The sequence below is a fragment of the Anser anser genome (genome assembly GCF_964211835.1).
Source record: "Anser anser genome assembly, chromosome: 13".
Lineage (NCBI taxonomy): Eukaryota > Metazoa > Chordata > Aves > Anseriformes > Anatidae > Anser > Anser anser.
In genome coordinates, this window is record NC_139734.1 from 6531039 (window position 1) to 6546175 (window position 15137).

The following is a 15137-nucleotide window of genomic DNA, read 5'->3' on the forward strand; positions in this document are numbered from 1 at the left end:
CAGGACCACTGATGCGGTATGAAAAGGTCACCGCAACCCACCCAAACCTGCCAGCAGTGCTTAGCAGCGGGCCAGGGACACTGCCGAGGTAACCTGCGAGTTTTGGCCAAATTAATGAATAGTCTCTAAAGAAATCTTCGGAGAGTGGTGTGTGCTTAGATGTCTGTGCCCGCCAGGCACTTGAATTTGGAATTTTGTTGTCTTTCCCTGCAGATTTCGGCCAGCAAGCTGTAAGCGTTAGCCACAGGTGGAAGTTTGCCTTCCCCATTTCCTCCCGTCCTCTCTTCAATCACTATTTCCACATCTCAGGTTTCAAATACGTGGATTCTTCTCTCGGAGATGGTTGAGAGCAAATACTGGGATGGCGCGGGCCGGTTTTGCTTTTACACCGAGGGGGAGGCTTGTGGGCAGGACCCCTCTGCTTCTGGATAGCAGCTACCAGTCGGTGTCGGCTCCGGGCGCCTTCAGCCCTTTCTTCCCTCCCTCCCTCCCTCTCCCAGCAGCATCCGGAGCCCTGCAGTGATGGCCCCGCACCATTAGTTCAGGTCACTTGGCCGGGGCACGTCCTGGGACAGCATTCCTTGCAGTGGAGCCAGGAGAAAAGCGCTTCCAGGAGTCCGGAGAAACCTCATCGGCAGCAGCTGCTGGTTCCTGGGGGCACACACGGGCTCGGAGGCTGCGGCACCGCTGCGCAAGGATGCGCTGCTCTTGTGGCTCTCAGGTGCTTTAGACCCTCTTCTTTGAGTTGTCCTGAAAGGTTTGATTGTTTTTGTTGTTTTTTAAATGGACTCAATCGCTGTGGTTTGTAAAATTGATCCCTTGCCGCCTTTTCCCCAGAAGGTACCATTACACGTGAATAGACCTTTCAAATTCAGCTCCGTTGAAAATAATGGAATTAGGCTGTGCTGTTGTTCCCATTAAGGAAATCAATCTTGTTTTGAAAACCCTTGTGCTTTTGGAAGAGCAGAACTTGGTAAGAAGGATCTACCTCTGCCAGGCAGAGTCCCCCTGGAGCCACCTGCTCTGGGTGAGCATCCCTGGATGTTCCCTCCCCTTCGGGGGAGATTTGCTGTGATTTGGGACCTGGCATTTCCCAGAGTAGTTTTGTGCTGTTGCTTTTTATTAATTTTTAATGTTGATTTATCCTCTTTTCAGCCATTTATGTCAGGTCATGGACAAACAGTTGTGTACTCCATGGTTTTATTTCGGGTAGTGCTGCCCTCGCTGAGCGTAACCAGCAGGCTGCATTTCAAAACTGTCTCCTGCTTTTCCTCGGCCAGAAACGCGAACTGCTCCTCTCTGTTCATCCAGGACAGCTTATTACTGCTGGTGGGCCTTTGGTGGCCTCTTTCCAGAGTTTCTTAGCCCTTTTAGAGCCAATTCCTTGCTTCCCCTTGCTGGATGCTGAGTCACTGGGATTTATTTGTCCGTGTGATTTGTTGACTGGAGGCTGTGGATCCGTGGAAGCCATGGATTTCTTGTTGATATTCCTGAGCAATGCAATATTAGATTGGCTGCTTTTCTTTTATTTCCCTATCCGTTCTGTTCTATCTTTTTATATATATATATTTATATACACGCACACACAAATATACATACATAAACAAGGAAGTTGCTGTAGAAAACAAATCGCTGTTGAGAGGGGGCAAAATGACACTATATTGGCAGCTGTACAGAAGATATGATGCCTTTGATTGATTAGTTGTCAAAGAAATGTAATGTACTAAACTTGATGGAGATTAAGGATGTTAGCATGGTTAAAATTCAAGTTGCATAAGTGTTTGGTGTTAGGTTTAGAGCCTCTTCCAGAATTTTAATTTTGAAAATGCAAAGTATTTGTTTTATGCTGTTCCCGAGGAGCCCTCTAGACGTTTTGGAAAATTTGAGTTCTTAAAACAAACAAAAACCAGTCTGAAAGTATTTAGTAATCACGGTTTATGAATTAGAGAGACACATTATTTTTTGTGATTAATAGTGAGCTTCTGAGATGCATTAGACACTATTTACAGAAACTGAGCACCAGAAATAATAGTAGCATTATCCTGAACCTCGTAATTACTCTCAGGGTCCAATTTTACATTGTATCTAATGTTCAAGAAATAATAGCAGCGTATTTTTCAACAAATGATCATTTAGGTATTTAGATAGATACATGTACAGCAGGAATATTAGCTAAACCAAACAATGCCTTCTGAGAGGACAAGAAATCAGTTTTTGTTTGCTTTATGGCTGGGGTTTTTTTTGGTTTCCCGTGTGCTTTTTCTTTTGTAACAGCACTGTCGGCCGGGAGTTGACAAAAACAAATACCTGGGTTTTGCATGCGTAGTCCCAGGCTGCGTCCCCCTCAGTGCTCTGCATAAGAAACCTTTCAGAGCCTTCCATTGTCCTTATCTCCCTATCTCCGGATTCCTGCTTTGGCCTCCGTCCTCGCCACTTCCCCTCTTTCCAACTGCTAATAAATCCTAGTTTACTTAACAAAGCAGGGCAGAAAGGAGCCTGGGGACAGCCGGAGAGGTGCCTCAGCCTCTTGACATCCCGGCCACTTGCTCCTTGCATCGCATCTGGATACTTGCTCCAGGGGAGCAGAAACTCTTCCCCTGGCCCAGCTGCGGTGTGGCACAGCTCGCCTCGGCCCCTCTGTGCCCTTCCATTAGGCACAACTCGCGTGCCTGTGCTTTTGTGGCCAGTTCTCATCTTGCCTGCCGTCTTCCTGATGAGTTTTTCGGGCTGTTGCTGTCAGCTTCCATCGCTCCTTCGCTAACCACTCGAATAAACCTCTGGCTGTCTCTCCGGGGACACCCCTCTCGCAGGATCGGCGCGACGCTGCGGTATCTTTCTCAATCATCTCCTTGCCGCGATGCCGAGGCGGAAGACAATGAAGTGCCCCAAACCTGACAACAGTTAAGCTGGTGACAAATGACTGTCATATTGACCGCTGTAGCCTGCTTGTTTCTATTCTCCTCTCTTTTCAGAAGTGATACCAAGCTGGCCTGCGCGCTGCTTGGAACCATCTCCGTGGTCTGTGCCTGCTGCGGCTCGCGGGCTCTGGCACTCTCATCGTCGCTGCCGCGAGCTGTGTTTCGAGGTAGGACCAAGGAACGTGTTTTCAGACCTGTTGGCAGATGCCAGGGGCTGCCAGGCTTGTCTGACTATTGTAATTTCTCGAAAACTACCACCTTCGAAGGGACTTTCTGTAGCAAGCTGCCCCGTGTGAGTGGAGGTGAGATGGTGAGAGCCCCGGCTTCCCCTGTGCGGAAGAGCTAACGCATTTTAGGCAAGAATTTTGTTGTGAACTTGGCTCTGAGTCTTTCTCACATTCTGCATCCGAAGCCTTTCCGCGCTACCTAAGCACGCTCTGTGCTAGGAAGAAGGGATCGGCGTGGCTTGTGCACAGAGCAGGCTTGAGGTGAAAGTCACCGAAATGCAGCAAGCGTGGAGCTCCGAGGTATCGTTTCAGAAGTACCTTTCAGAGTACCACAGCTCTTTAAACTGATTTCAGTAATGAATAATTCAAGTCTAAAATATGAGAACAGTAAATATTTCATTAAAATACTAAACAGAAACCAGAAAAGCTGTTGAAGACAAAGAAAGCTTTCTTTTTTTTATTCTTCCCTACCTTTTTTTCTTCTCCCTCCCCTTCTCTTTATCCTCCGAAGTTGGAGAGTCCTGGTCTGGGCAGAAGGGAGCAGGGATGCGCGGCCATCACAGCGCTGTCAGGGATTAGAAATTCCTCCTTACTTATTAACTGCTGGCTTCTGAATCTTCCTTCACAGATTACCTTGTGAGTGTAATGATTCAGATAATATCACATGTATTCCTTCCCCGGAAACATTTGTAGACCTTGTAAACTCCAGGGGCAGGGAAGTTTCATAGCTGGTCTGCTGAGGAAAAATGTGTTGGAGCTCAAGTCAGAAGTTATGAGTTCAATAGAAGTTAATTAGTGGCTAACATTGATATATGAAGTCACATCGTGTATTTGCTATTAAAATGAACACAGCATTCGCAGGAAATGTCTGATTAAGGATTTGAATAATACCAGGTAGTAAATAAAATAAATAAATAAAGCAGGTCCTTAGAGCAATCTTTCCTGATTTTTTTTCCCCGTGTTCTGGACTTTAGCAAAATGCAAGATTATTTAGGGGCTCCACAGTTAGAAGTCAAATTAGATGTTAGTTGAAGCTGTGTTTATTAATCAAGACCAGCAATTACAAAAATGCTGTTCATTTCCAAGAGGTATTCAAGCAGTCCTCGCTACAGCCTACTGAGAGCGAATAGATAACTGCCTATAACTGGCAGACAGAGAACGAGCATTAAAGGCTGATGAAGATCTAATTTCGATTGAAAAATGAAACCAAATCTAATCTGAGGAATTAGAAGCAATAAGTGCAACGTGTTAAAGGGTGTTTGTAGGCGGTGTTGGTCTGTCTTCTGCTCTGAAGTCTCCCAGGCCTCCGGGTCAGGGGGGCCTGTCTCATTCTTGTCAAATGATGGCAGGAGCAGATCTGTATTTCACTGCTGCCGATTCTGCCTCCTTGTCTGCAGCTACCTTACCTTTAAGACATTCTCTCTAGGCACTGATTTCCTTGTATTCAAAGGAGAGGCACTAACTGGTTACGTAGCCATCGTTATGGCATCTGTCCCAAGGATCACAGTGGGTAACTTACACCAGGCTGAGATCCTCAGACTGTTCCTGACCTATTTTCCCAGGACTGTACTGAGTGGTGCCCGAAGATGTTGGCTGGTAATTGCTTGATTAGCCGTTGTGCCTCTGGTGTCAGAGGTCACTTGGGATTAAATTTAATAAAAGACTTGGCTGCTGCAACATCATATTTTTAAGTGCCTGTGTTCCTGAGTGGAGCCCCAAAATCCGAGTTAAGTGGCTGCCATACAGAGTACATAGAGGAGTTTAACACTGAATAAAGTGACTATTAAAAAAAAAAAAAAAGGAGGGGAGGGGATGGTGGGGACAATTCTCTTTCCCAGTATGGGGAGTGGCACAGAGCTAGAGGGAGGCAGAAGGAAGCTTCAGACTGAACAGGGTAGGGAACGTGGCTGTGGGCAGAGGTACCAGCAGATTTAGGGGGCTATCAGACCCATGGGCTTTTTGGGTTTTGGCTCGTGTGCCTGAAGTCTGCCAAAGCCCGTTTGAGGCACAGAAGTCCCGTTCTGTGAATGGCATTTTAACCCGAGCGCTTAAGTTGCTCCTTCAGAGATGTCACGAGGGAGTTCTTGAATATTGGCTGATGCTTGTCAAGCATTTGAAGATTAAATATGCTGTGTGTGAACAAATTTTTGCTTTTCTTGTATTGAATTTGGATACCAAGGTGATGAGCATGGTATAAATATCTTGAGAGAGAAATGCTGAGCATAATAATTTTATTGATCTCAAAAGCTAGAAGACCTTTCTGCAACTTTCTGCTTTTTTTTGGTATCTGATTAGTCATTTATGTCCAAATAATGGTGCAATTATGTTTTCAGCAGAAGAATCGGAAGGAGGAGATTATCATTTTAGTAAAACAGTTCAATTCCAGAAATAATAGTTCATTTCTTCTAGTTGCTTGGTTTAAGGTGAAAACAAATGGTGGAGATAGCTCTGGGTGGGATTAACACGCTGCATATGTTTTGAGCACTTGTTGGCTCTGCAGAACAGTGGTTTCTGGGCTAATGCGTTGTTTTATTTACAGTAAACCGCTGCTTAGAAGACCTTTTAGAGGGTTGTTGTTTTTTTAAAGCTGACATTATTAAAGAAAAAGAAAGTCTAAAAACAATGGACCCTTATCCTTTAGATAAGCTTTCTATGAATATGCTTTTTTTTCCCCTAAGCAAACAAAAACCCCTAATTACAAAGGATTGCGGCTTTCAAATAGCGCTGGTATGATTTCATTTGCAACTCGCTATCATTTTCTGAGTCACAGCTAGGGAGGAAAATACAGGGAGTATTTCTGCTAGACGTGCTGCAGGAGGGCTGATGCTTCTCTGTTGTGTTCTGGTAGCGACACCACGAAGGGCTTGTTCCTGATACATTAGGAACACCTAAAGCCTTTCAGTTTAAGGTGTATGAGCAATGCTACAGTTATTAGTCCCTTTGCTGATTTTTTTTTGTTCTTTTTTTTTTTTAATCTGTCACTATCTCTGAAGTGTGAACCAGTTTGGAAACATTTGGAACTGGCTTGATTAAATGGTCTTTCCTTTACCAAGCCTGTTGATTAGCTGATACATAATATTATAAAGTTATCCCCGCTCTTCCGTAAGAAACGGTCAGGGTTTATGATTGGGTTGCCCGTGATCGGTTTGGTGCTGCAGCCGTGTGCGGGTTGGAGATGCACACTTATTAAGGAGGTTCCCGTGAAGTCTCTTACAGATCCTGATGAATAGTTAGATGCTACTCACACGGACACTTTGTCTTGTGCCGCCGGAGTAATTGTTGAGCAGCTGTGCTTGAATCCCTTTCAACGCAGTTGTTGCTTGCTTTTGCCTGAGGCAAGCGGATGATGCTCCCTGGCTTGACAAGGCCCTGTCCCGGGGGGACGGAGCCGGGTAAGTGAACTGACAGGGGTTCTAGTTCACAAAATGGGCTGGAATTGTTAATTCTGTGGCAGCCTGAAATACAGAACTGGCTGCTTTTCCGCGGAAAAGAGGAGGCCACCATGTTGAGCAGGCACGTGTCAGTTCAGAGCTGGCTCCAGAAAAAGCTATCCATTTTCTTTTTTGCTGCTTCTTCAGAATACTTAAAGCCAATGTTGCGTGTAAGGAAAAAAATCACAATTAAAATATTAATTATTAGTGCTGAGAGTGTTTGAGTCATTTTTGTATTCAATCGGCTGTAATTAAATACTCAGTGAACACAAAATTAGGTCATATATTATGTAAATAGGATGAGACATCCACTAGCTCTGGCAACAAATGCTTTGGAGTCCTTAAGGGTATAATTCAGGATTGGACTCTTGGAGCCTAATTGGTTCTGTCTGACCCCAATTCCCTTCTCTGTTGTGTGCCCACCTGAAAGCAAAGGGAATACCAGGGGCAGGGCTGGTGACATCCTGCAGAGGTGACTCGATGGCCTCCGGCTGTGGCCAGCAAATCCTCCTTGCTGTGGGCCAGCCGCGCACCGTGCTTGCACCCTACAGACAGGAGCTGAATGAATTTAGGTGGATAAAAAAAATAAAAATCAGATACTTAGCTGTTAGGTTGAGCGAGGCTCGGAGTGTTCAGCGCTGCCCAGGATCGTGCCCTCTATTCTCTTAACGTGACATTTGATAACTTCTGTTTTAGCATACATAATTACAAATGCCAAACCTGATTTTGCTCCCTCTGGGGACAGTGGGAGCGGTAGCAGGTCCATTATTATTAGGCAGAACAATTATGTGGCTCTTAAAGGAGGAAAAAATAAATAAATTCGTGCCTTCCTGCGACAGCGTCGTGCACACTCGGGGTGCGTGCTGCGTGAAGGAGCGTTTCGTCCTCGTCTGGAGTGACTTCATCCGAACGCCCTCCATTCGTTTCAGATTCATTGCTCTGTTGCCAGAAGCAGCTCTCGAGGAGCACCACTAGCCTCCCCCGTGCCTTTCTCCCCAGCTCTCAGAGTTGTTATCTTTAAATTGAACGCACAAGGCACGTGGAGGAGAAGAGCGCGTTAGGAGGTGCCGGTGGCTGCGTGGGGAAGCAAGGAGGGAAGAGTGCAGGTAGTTTTGTTGCTAACCTTGCCTGGTTCTCCATCACCCATTTGTTTCCCACCCTGCCCTGGTCTGTCTCCTGGTGCAAGAGGCTGTAATTCAGAAGCTGACTAGGGGGTGATGCATCAAATAGTCTGTTTGAATCCCTTAGGGATAAGTTTTCTGACGTGTGCGCCGTTCTCTGCTGCTGATATTTAGATGATGGAAGAAGGAGATTTTAGCCCAATTATATTTTGAGTTTTGTATCAGTATCTGCAGCCCGATATTTAGAAATGGCAAGTTTACCAATCTGGTTTGGCTACAATTAACCTATATGTGTCTTAACCTATATGTATCTTAAGGTTCCTGCAGGGGTGGGGAACTTGTGGGAGCAGGCACTTGTGGCTGGCGTCTGCCACCCTGGGGGTGCTGCTGGTTGCTCTTTGCTTTCCGTACGGATAAAATGCGTCAGACTGGGTATGTTGGAGACCCTGGTATTTCACTTTCAAACTTCCTTCTAGCTTTGGGAGGGTCAGGCTTGACTGCTTGCAGCTCCGTACCGTCAGGAGGCATGGATTTGGCTTATCAAGCAGCGCTGGACTTGCTAAGTGGTTGGCAGACATTATAGAAAAGCGAGATGCTATTCATGCTGCAGTGGATAAGAAGTTGGAAAGCATTGGTTTAAGATTGCAAGAGGCTGAGAGGAAAATTGAAGTCGTGGAGATAACGATCATTGGACCTAATGCTGTTCTTGCTGAGAATGCCAAAGACCAGGTTGTAAGCCGTGCAGAAGTCCAGTTGATGATCTGGAAAATAAGTGCAGATTGGGAATTATCATCTCGGTGGGAGAATCTCGTGGATATATTGATGGAGAAGGAGAGAGATTCATTTGCTTGTTGCAGAGCACAGGTCGAGCTGCATTAAATGCTAGGTGAAATTTTTTTTTCCAAGTGCTTCAGGATGGCGTAAGGGCATCACGTCCGTGAAATGTCAGGCTAAGCAGTGACTCCCCAGGACCACAAAGCAGTGCCGGCGGTGTTGTTACATGGCTCAGGAACCCGAAACTGGTCCGTATGTTGCAGCCCCAAACTTATGAAGGATGCGTGTCTGTTATTTCACTAAGCATTGGGGATCTTTCAGCCTAAAATCCCACAGGGTAGCTTGAAAGCTCTGCGATCTCTGTGTCATTCGGGTTTGGCTTTTTCTCAGATATAAAAAATAATTAAACTTGGTCTGGCTGAACTGCATCTCGGGTACTCTGCCTTCTTATTGTCAACAAGTTATCATTTCATAAACCGCTTTCTATTTATATAAAAATCGGCAGAGAGATCTGGACTACAGTCGGTGCCGTCGGCCCGCATCCCTCCTTTTTTTCAGAGAGGAAAACAAGGTTTTGGGTTAAACTGTTTGTACCGCCTGCATTGTGCACCAGCAGCACGGAGCAGACAAAGCCAGCTCAGCGGCGCACCCGGTCCCATTTTCTCCCCCAGCAGCATCGGGTCCGCACACAGCTGCAGGCAGAAGGTTTGATTGCCCTGACAGAGGAGGGGCTCTCTGCAGATGATTCACCCCACCGACCAGCGTGGATCCTTCGGCACATTTTCGGGCTGCAAGCTTTGCCTTGACTCCTTCACGGAGGTCCCCTCGTGTCCTCGTTTCTCTGACGGCCTGCAGGGGCCCAGCCTGCAGGAGTTTTTTGGGTCTCCACCTCGGGCATCCTTCGTGCAGGCTCGACAGCCCTGTTGTGTTCGTCGCTCCCACCTTCTGAGACTTGCAAACTTTTTTTCTCCCTAATCCGGAGGCAGGTAGATGGCACAGCCTGGATGTTTTCCTTCGTCCTGCGGCTTTCTGGAATAAAAGAGAGCTTGGAAAGCAAGGTTATGTTCCAGCCGAAGGACAGCGTAACCTACTGCAAGGTCTGACCCTTCACAGGCTCCTGTCTTTGCCGGTGCAAACCGCTCCTCCATTTTGCTTTCCCCTGGAACCTCCGTGGGGCGGATGGGTTTGTTGCCAGCCGGGGCGTTTCATGAGCTTGGTGACAAACCCCGGTCCCCAGTGCTGCCCAGCTCCGTCCGCTCTCCTCTGTGAATACCTGTGGGGTTGCCTGGGACTCGGTGGTGCATTCACAAGCGAGCCACACGCTGGGACAAAACTAGGTCACTGGTAGGCTCTGTGCTCGGGCAGATGTTGAGCTTTCCTCGTTCGCCCCCTGTGCTCGGCACGATAATTGTGGTGTTAGAGGTAGCCGAGTCTCCTGGCCGTGGCTAATTGGTATTGTGGGTCCATCACAAGAGTGAATTTTGGAGGCCCGAAATGGGAGTTTTCCATAGCTGGGGGAGAGCGGGGTATTTTGTCTTTGACTCTCAGTGGGAGGTCACAGCCTTTTGTGCTCGCAGCTCTGAAACCAGCACAAACTGGGGTGATTAGCTCCCTTTTCTAATGAGTACACAAAGCTGATTGTGAATGAGCCAGTGGGTTCATTGTGAAACCTTGGCCTGCATTTAATCCCTTATGTGAGACCCCCTTTTACGCAGAGATAGCAATTGGAATCCAATTTACACCGGGCTAGGCATTAAATCTCCTTACGCTGGCAATACTGCTAATCAATGAAATTGAAATTCAGTTGCCGTGAGGAGCCTCTTCCCTCCAGTTATGCCACTCGCTTTTTAAGAGAGACGCAGCCCTTAAGTGGGAAACACTTTGTCTTCCTAACACAGGAGTGAATAAACAACGGCTCGCTTCCTGGCAAAACACATCCCCGGTGCTGCGTAACAAACGGGAGGTATCTGAAAAGTCCATCAAGAGACGCTATGGTAATTCTGCAGGAACGACCACCTTGCTTTTAGTGGGAATTATCTAAATACGAAGATAAAAGGAAGAAGAAAGGGAGCTTGACATGTAGAGAGACACATGAAAGGTTTCAGGAGAGGCTTTCCACGCTGCGCAGATATTTGAGCAGAGGAGTTGTCTGGCAAGCACCTTGATAGCAAGGAGAGGTTCTTCCTGCCTGGTTTTAAAGAGCAGGACTTCTGAAAATCAGGGCTTCTTAAAACCAGGAACAGGCTTTATGTGCCTCGCTTGCTTTCTTTTCAGGGGATGTGGTGAGTGCTGACTAATGCAGCCCTCCCCGCAGCCTTAGGAACGACAAAATCATAGCTGGAGAAATGCTCCCAGATTGTAGGTGAGCATAGGAAGGATCAAACCAGACTTTTAGGAGCATCATCGCAGTTTGGGCACCCAAGTGTGATGGGAAAGGAAGATTTGAGAAGTCCTAAGTGCTCGTGCCTTGGGATCCACTCAGCTGAAACCTCTCATGTGGGGAGCCCTCGGGAATTTGGGCTGCTCGTGGCTTTTGGAAGTCAGCGTGCTTTGTGCCTTGATGGCTCAGGTCAGGAACTGCTGAATTTTAATCCCCACCTATTGCTCTTGCTGCCTACAAGCCCTTAAAATATTCATTCTGCCTTTTGTTCATCGGTGCCGTTTAATACCTGAGGCATAATGATGATCTGGGACGTTTGTATTCTGTTACACTCATTGTTTCGGGATTATCTGGAAAGCTGACACTGGGCTGGAAATGAGTCAGTATATACTCCTGCTGTAACCAGCCTGCCAGGTGGATGCGTTTAAAAAATCATGAAGTAGCCTCCCCAAAATCAGGTGTTCGCTTTTTTTTAAAAAACACAAGAAATTGCGCTCACTTTTTATTTCTCACCTAGTTTCTGAGCCGTTGGGGTGCACGTTGGTCGTGTTTCCAATCTTATTTGCAGCTACGAGAGTCAGAAGTGTAGCTTAGGAAAAAAAAAAAGCTATTTTTTAATACATCCTAAGGAATTTGTGAACAGAAGTGTTAAGACAAATACTACAGAACTCGCTGTGAAATCACAGGAGCTGCCGTGGCTGCTGAGCTGAGCAGAGTTGAGCCGCTGCCTCTTCTTGCAGAGCAGTCTGCCTCACTCTTGTTAGGAAAATGCAGCGCTCCCGAGCCCGCGGATGGGCTGAGCTAATGATGGGCTGAGCTAATGCAGCTTTCTCTGTCCTGCAGAATCTGAAACGGGAGCTGAGATGACTCCAGGGCCTCCCTGGGCAACCCTTGTAGCCCAGAGCCTGAGAGCTGCTGGGTCGGCCGCTGTGCCGGGACCGGGGGACCTGGGAAGCAGAACAGTGATGAATTTCAGGTTTTTTCTTAAGCTGGTGATTTCAAAAGAGGAGTACATCCAGGAATGAAGCAGCTCTTCCTAGCTAGCAACCCAACAGGCTGTGGAATTGTAAAAATGCGCTTTTGGAGGATTTGGTGCTTTGGGGTTCCCAGGCTGATGGGTCGTGTCGGTATGTCCAAGGCCGGCTTTAATTTGGTTGTGTATCGGTGACCTTTCCTCTCCAGTCTGAGCCTCAGGTTGTCTCGATCAAGTTCCTGCAAAGTTTCTCAACAAGGCTAAGCTGAAAGGCCAGGGAGAAGTTACAGCTGGTGCAAAACGGAGCTGCCTGCGTGTTGGATGGCAGTAGCTGCAGGGAACGTATTTGACTCGATCTTCAGCGGTTCACACTTATTTCCACATACAAATTAAGAAGAAAAAAAAAAAGCAACCCCATGCTCTAAGCTGCTGCTCCCATTTTAGAGATGCCAGTTCTCCGCTAAGGAAGTCGGGGCTGAGCTGTAGCGACTACAAGGTAACAGGCACATAGGTAAGAGCCGTGAGCTGGAAACTGCCGTGCTTTTTCGGTGGGTGAAGCCTCGACCTCGTAATGGATTCCGTCAGGAAAAGTCCGGTTGGCCTTTCAGGCAAAGCTGATCTGCTAGGCTCTAAGACTGAGGGTGTATTTCATTGATTGTTTGTATTTTGCACGAACGCAGCAGCCTGAATTAAGGACAAATGCCCCGAAGTGTGTAACGGAGCCTGTTTAATAAGCAAAACATTTTGGGGCATTTGATTTTTGACCTCGTTTCTGTGAGCAAGTTGAACCTGAGCACTTTGCAGGGAGCATTATTTCATGGAGAGAGGACATTGATCTTATTTGGCAGAAAATAAATGGATGTTTGTGTTATGACGCCTATTCAAGTACTTTTATGTATCTGCAGGATGCTCTGCCCTGAAATCAGATCTCGTCTAGCTGATACATTTTAAACAGGATGATTCTGACTCTTTCACAACTTCCAAGTGTAAATGTGTTAATGTTTTGCCCAGCACATTATTTCTAACAGGCTGAACTTTCATTGTGTTTTCGCAGTTTGGGTTTATGTTTAACTCGAGGCTTTCATAGTTATTTAATTCTTTACAATTTCTGCTGCCTGGTAGCCTTACGACTGCCCCACGATTGCAAAGAAAAAGACAAACATCCAGCCTCGCTGGTTGTGTTTTGTAAAGATCTTTTCCTTCTCTCCCCAATCTCCAAGCCCCCAAATCTGAGCCCCGGGGGAAAACAGGAAGTTGCTTCCTCAGACCTGTCAACTCTTGTGCTTTCAGGATGAGCCTAATGATGTTGAGCCCTATATGATTCTTTCACACTTGTCTACTTCAATCTCGCACCACGAGACAAGTAGGTGCTGTGCGGAGGGAGGGATGAAAGTCTTGCCACGGTAGAAATCTGTAAAACGTACACTGGGTGTAAAGGAAATTTGGGATGAGATGCAAATCCTGCGTGTAGCATGGCTGCTTGTTTTTTTTTTTTTTTTCCTGCAGTTTAATATGATTTTTGTCTTGATGCATAGGAAACCAAAGCAGGTTTTGGAGTAACACAGGGAGGATAAGAGTGAGGAATTATGCCGAGTGCTTCTCATCCGCCTGATGTTACGTAGGTGGGAGCAAACAGCAGGATTTGGCCACCAAGGGAAGAGAATTAGTGCTGAAATAAACAGTGCATAGGTGGCTGCAGGCCTAATGTCTCAGAGCTTGACCCTCTCTGCCTTTTTTAACCATTTATGTACCCTAAAGACATTTTGTCTGCAGGCTCCATATAAAAATACTGAGGCTGTGTTGGACAGAGAGCTATGTTAGTCTGCTGACTGTTAGATGCAGCCCACTCCTGCACCCTCTTGCACTGAGGATGGACAAGAAATGTTGCCAGGGTAGATTTTGGGAGCAACCCGTGCTCAACTGCCCGAGCTCCACAGCATGAAGTCTACTCTTGCTTCTCAGCGTTTGCTTTGCAGCTCATCTGTGAGCAGTTTCCTCCTCTTCTGCTTCCCGGCGAGTCAGAGAGGGGCAGAGCAGGAGCCGAAGGCAGGCAGGAGGGCAGTAGCTGGGTGGCTGCAGCGCCCCAGTCCCTTGGGAAGGAGCAGCATCGCGGAGCCGGGGGCTGCTGGTTCTCTCCAGAGCGATGAGATCTTTGCAGACAGCTTTCGGCAAGTCACACACAGGTGCTACATACAGAGTCAGGTGAAGATGGGGCTTGCTTGTCCCTTTGCTGTTGGGTTTGTTTTACAGACAAATGAACAGATCGGGTTTTTGCTGCGTGTGTGAACAGTGTGGTTGTTCCTTTTCTAACTATTCTCCATCTCCTACCTGCTCCATGTACCTATTCATAAGCAAATCTTGTACCAGGCTCTGGTTTTGGTGTATCAGGATGGTATCTGAGGTCACACAGACGAGTGCTCCTGTACAGAGGTGGCTGGAAGTGTGGCAGATGTGGTGGCGGAGCTGCCCTCAGAGCATGGGATGCCACTGGCTGATGCACACGCGCTGCACGATGGTCCCTGGTGAGTGAAAGGGGTGAACACAAACAGGGTAGGAGGACAGAAAGCAGAGTGGGATGTTACAAGCCTTATTAAAGGCTTTTCTGCTTTATCTTTACTCTCTTCTTTCAGAATAGCTCTAGGTCTTTTAGGTTTGCAACTAATTTGTAGCAGGGTCCCTAATCAAAAATCTGGATCCTGGAGGCTCCGCTAAGTTTGAGCCTTTCTGCGTCCTTATGCAGCTGCAGCACACCAGGTACTCAGACATTTTTTTCTGAGACTATTTTGCCAGCAAAGGCTGATGTCAGTCCTCTGGGTAGTTAAAAACCAAATTCAAGCAGCCCATTGTGAGGAATCTGAGAAAGTGCTGTCGCCAGCCAGGTTCTCAGTGAATGCTGGCCCTTGCCCAATGGTCAAATGGGTGATTTACTATGTGCTTTTCCCCATTGCTATGCAGCAGGCCAGAACTGTTGTGTGGATTTTTTTTAAACCTCTTTTATTGGATTTGTGAGCTCTCTTTGTGGTTTGCCAAATGACCAGCATTAAAAATGACATTCTTTGGCTGTAGGTCTAAAGGTTGTGATAGCAAATCAGAATTTCAGTGTCGGAAATTGGGCCTCATAAGAAGCAGACGTATAAATCAAGGCTGAGCTGATTAAATGTGCTCTTTTGCGAAGCGTTGTCGTGGGGCTAAATGCGTCCGCTTCTCCACCGAAGTTCCTGAGGGGTCAGAAAGCGTCGACGTGAAGGAGGAAAGTGCGTTCCCAGGAACAGCGACCAAGCGCTGTGCGTCATCTGCGCGGCCAAAACGCTGC

At 47.0% G+C, this 15137-nt stretch overlaps 1 protein-coding gene across 13 annotated transcripts in view; it reads left to right on the forward strand.

The window, feature by feature from the left end:
• NEXMIF (neurite extension and migration factor) overlaps positions 1 to 15137 on the forward strand; it is a 139388-nt gene that overhangs the window by 45560 nt on the left and 78691 nt on the right. For 2 of the 13 annotated variants that reach the window (XM_083797683.1, XM_083797682.1), the window contains exon 1: positions 768 to 3085. The exons of 7 other annotated variants lie outside the window; for them this stretch is intronic. The gene's annotated coding sequence lies outside the window, so the exon portion shown is untranslated. Of the gene's footprint in view, positions 1 to 580; positions 722 to 767; positions 3446 to 15137 lie in introns of those variants that run through there. 4 more of the 13 variants (XM_083797688.1, XM_083797690.1, XM_083797693.1 and 1 more) reach the window with 4 other exon arrangements.